The following is a 4072-nucleotide window of genomic DNA, read 5'->3' as shown; positions in this document are numbered from 1 at the left end:
AGTTAGGAAATAATGCCCTGCCTCTGGTCCCCTATACAGGCAAGACTATTTATTAAGTTCTCTATAGATGGGAAGCATATACAATGTTCAGGGCCTGTTGACCTCCATACACAAGCACTCTGCATATGCCCCATACATTAGTGCCCTCTCCTGGCTACAGCAGTCCTGGAATAATGCCCTTCCTCTGGTCCCCTATTCAGGCAACACTGTGTATGCTGTTCTCTATTCATGGGAAGCATATACAAAGGTCAGGGCCTGTTGAGCTCCATACACAAGATCTATGCATATGCCCCATACAGGGGTGCCCTCTCCTGGCTACAAGAGTCATGGAGAATGCCCTTCCTCTGGTCCCCTATTCAGGCAACACTGTGTATGCTGTTCTCTATTCATGGGAAACATTTACAAAGGTCAGGGCCTGTTGAATTCCAGACTCAGGCACACTGCAATTACCCCCTAATAGGAGCACACTGTCCTGGCTACAGGAGTCATGAAATGATGCCCTTCCTCTGGTCCCCTATTCAGGCAAGACTGTATTCTCTGTTCTCTACTGATGGGAAGCATTGACAAAGGTCAGGGCCTGTTGAGCTCCATACACAGGCACACTGCACTTAGCCCCTTATAGGAGTTCCCTCTCCTGGGTACAGGAGTCATGAAATGATGCCCTTCCTCTGGTCCCCTATTCAGGCAAGACTATATACTCTGTTCTCTATTCATGGGAAGCATTGACAAAGGTCAGGGCCTGTTGAGCTCCATACACAGGCACACAGGCACACTGCACTTAGCCCCTTATAGGAGCACACTGTCCTGGCTACAGCAGTCATGTAGAATGCCCTTCCTCTGGTCCCCTATTCAGGCAAGACTATGTACTCTGTTCTCTATTGATGGGAAGCATTTACAAAGGTCAGGGCCTGTTGACCTCCATACACAAGCACACTGCACTCTGCACTTAGCCCCTTATAGGAGCACACTTCCTGGCTACAGCAGTCATGTAGAATGCCCTTCCCCTGGTCCCCTATTCAGGCAAGACTATGTACTCTGTTCTCTATTGATGGGATGCATTTACAAAGGCCAGGGCCTGTTGAGCTCCATACACAGGCACACAGGCACACAGGCACACTGCACTTAGCCCCTTATAGGAGCACACTGTCCTGGCAACAGCAGTCATGTAGAATGCCCTTCCTCTGGTCCTCTATTCAGGCAAGACTATGTACTCTGTTCTCTATTGATGGGAAGCATTTACAAAGGTCAGGGCCTGTTGACCTCCATACACAAGCACACTGCACACTGCACTTAGCCCCTTATAGGAGCATACTGTCCTGGCCACAGCAGTCATGTAGAATGCCCTATCCTCTGGTCCCCTATTCAGGCAAGACTATATACTCTGTTCTCTATTGATGGGAAGCATTGACAAAGGTCAGGGCCTGTTGACCTCCATACACAAGCACACTGCACATTGCACTTAGCCCCTTATAGGAGCACACTGTCCTGGCTACAGCAGTCATGTAGAATGCCCTATCCTCTGGTCCCCTATTCAGGCAAGACTATATACTCTGTTCTCTATTGATGGGAAACATTTAGAAAGGCCAGGGCCTTGTGACCTCCATACACAGGCAACCTTCATTTACCCCACACAGAAGCACTCTCTCCTGGCTACAGGAGTCATTTAGAATGCCCTTCCTCTGGTCCCCTATTCAGGCAAGACTATGTACTCTGTTCTCTATTGATGGGAAGCATTTACAAAGGCCAGGGCCTGTTGACCTCCATACACAAGCACACTGCACACTGCACTTTGCCCCTTATAGGAGCATACTGTCCAGGCTACAGCAGTCATGTAGAATGCCCTTCCTCTGGTCCCCTATTCAGGCAAGACTATATACTCTGTTCTCTATTGATGGGAAGCATTTACAAAGGCCAGGGCCTTGTGACCTCCATACACAGGCAACCTTCATTTACCCCACACAGGAGCACTCTCTCCTGGCTACAGGAGTCATTTAGAATGCCCTCCCTCTGGTCCCCTAAACAGGCAAGACTATATACTCTGTTCTCTATAGATGGGAAGCATATACAATGTTCAGGGCCTGTTGAGCTCCATACACAAGCACTCTGCATATGCCCCATACATGAGTGCCCTCTCCTGGCTACAGGAGTCATTTAGAATGCCCTTCCTCTGGTCCCCTAAACAGGCAAGACTATGTACTCTGTTCTCTATTGATGGGAAGCATTTACAAAGGTCAGGGCCTGTTGACCTCCATACACAAGCACACTGCACACTGCACCTAGCCCCTTATAGGAGCATACTGTCCTGGCTACAGCAGCCATGTAGAATGCCCTTCCTCTGGTGCCCTATTCAGGCAAGACTATATACTCTGTCCGCTATTGATGGGAAGCATTTACAAAGGCCAGGGCCTGTTGAGCTCCATACACAGGCACACTGCACTTAGCCCCTTATAGGAGCACACTGTCCTGACTATAGAAGTCATGAAATAATGCCCTTCTTCTCTGGTCCTCTTTACAGGCAACACTATTTACTCTGTTCTCTATTCATGGGAAACATTTACAAATGTCAGGGCCTGTAATGCTCCATACACAGGCACACTGCACTTAGCCCCTTATAGGAGCACACTGTCCTGGCTACAGGAGTCAAGAAATAATGCCCTTCCCCTGGTCCCCTATACAGGCAAGACTATTTATAAAGTTCTCTGTAGATGGGAAGCATATACAAAGTTCAGGGCCTGTTGACCTCCATACACAAGCACTCTGCACTGAGCCCCTTATAGGAGCACTATCTCCTGGCTACAGGAGTCATGAAATGATGCCCTTCCTCTGGTCCCCTATACAGGCAAGACTATATACTCTGTTCTCTATTGATGGGAAGCATTTACAAAGGTCAGGGCCTGTTGAGCTCCATACACAGGCACACTGCACTTAGCCCCTTATAGGAGTGCCCTCTCCTGGCTACAGCAGTCATGTAGAATGCCCTTCCTCTGGTCCCCTATTCAGGCAACACTATTTACTCTGTTCTCTATTCATGCGAAACATTTACAAAGGTCAGGGCCTGTAATGCTCCATACACAGGCACACTGCACTTAGCCCCTTATAGGAGCACACTGTCCTGGCTACAGGAGTTAGGAAATAATGCCCTGCCTCTGGTCCCCTATACAGGCAAGACTATTTATAAAGTTCTCTATAGATGCGAAGCATATACAATGTTCAGGGCCTGTTGACAGGCACATGAGTGCCCTCTCCTGGTTACAGCAGTCCTGGAATAATGCCCTTCCTCTGGTCTCCTATTCAGGCAACACTGTGTATGCTGTTCTCTATTCATGGGAAGCATATACAAAGGTGAGGGCCTGTTCAGCTCCATACACAAGATCTCTGCATAGGACCCATAAAGGAGTGCCCTCTCCTGGCTACAGGATTCATGGAGAATGCCCTTCCTCTGGTCTCCTATTCAGGCAACACTGTGTAGGCTGTTCTCTATTCATGGGAAACATTTACAAAGGTCAGGGCCTGTTGAGCTCCAGACTCAGGCACACTGCACTTACCCCCTAATAGCAGCACACTGTCCTGGCTACAGGAGTCATGAAATAATGCCCTTCCTCTGGTCCCCTATACAGGCAAGACTATATACTCTGTTCTCTATTCATGGGAAACATTTACAAAGGTCAGGGCCTGTTGAGCTCCATACTTAGGCACCCAGCCCTGACCCCCACATTACACACACTCTCTCTCTTTCTCTCTCTCTCCCTCTCTCCTGGCTATAGCAGCCTGTCAACTGCCCTTCCTCTGGTCCCCTATTCAGGCAACACTGTGTATGCCGTTCTCTGTTCATAGGAAACATTTACAAAGGTCAGGGCCTGTTGACCTCCATACACAGGCAGCCTGCACTTTCCCCACATAGCATAACTCTCACCTGGCTACAGGAGGCAGGAGAGTGCCCTGGCTCTCTTCCCCTATTCAGGCAACACTGTGTAGGCCACACTCTGACCCAGAGGACCAAAAAAAAGGGGGCCAGGGCCAGGTGACCTCCATACAGAGGCACCCAGCCCTGACCCCCACATTACACACTCTC

This window comes from Esox lucius, unplaced genomic scaffold (genome assembly GCF_011004845.1).
Source record: "Esox lucius isolate fEsoLuc1 unplaced genomic scaffold, fEsoLuc1.pri S26, whole genome shotgun sequence".
In the NCBI taxonomy this organism is placed as follows: domain Eukaryota; kingdom Metazoa; phylum Chordata; class Actinopteri; order Esociformes; family Esocidae; genus Esox; species Esox lucius.
Note: the sequence above shows the minus strand (reverse complement) of the source record.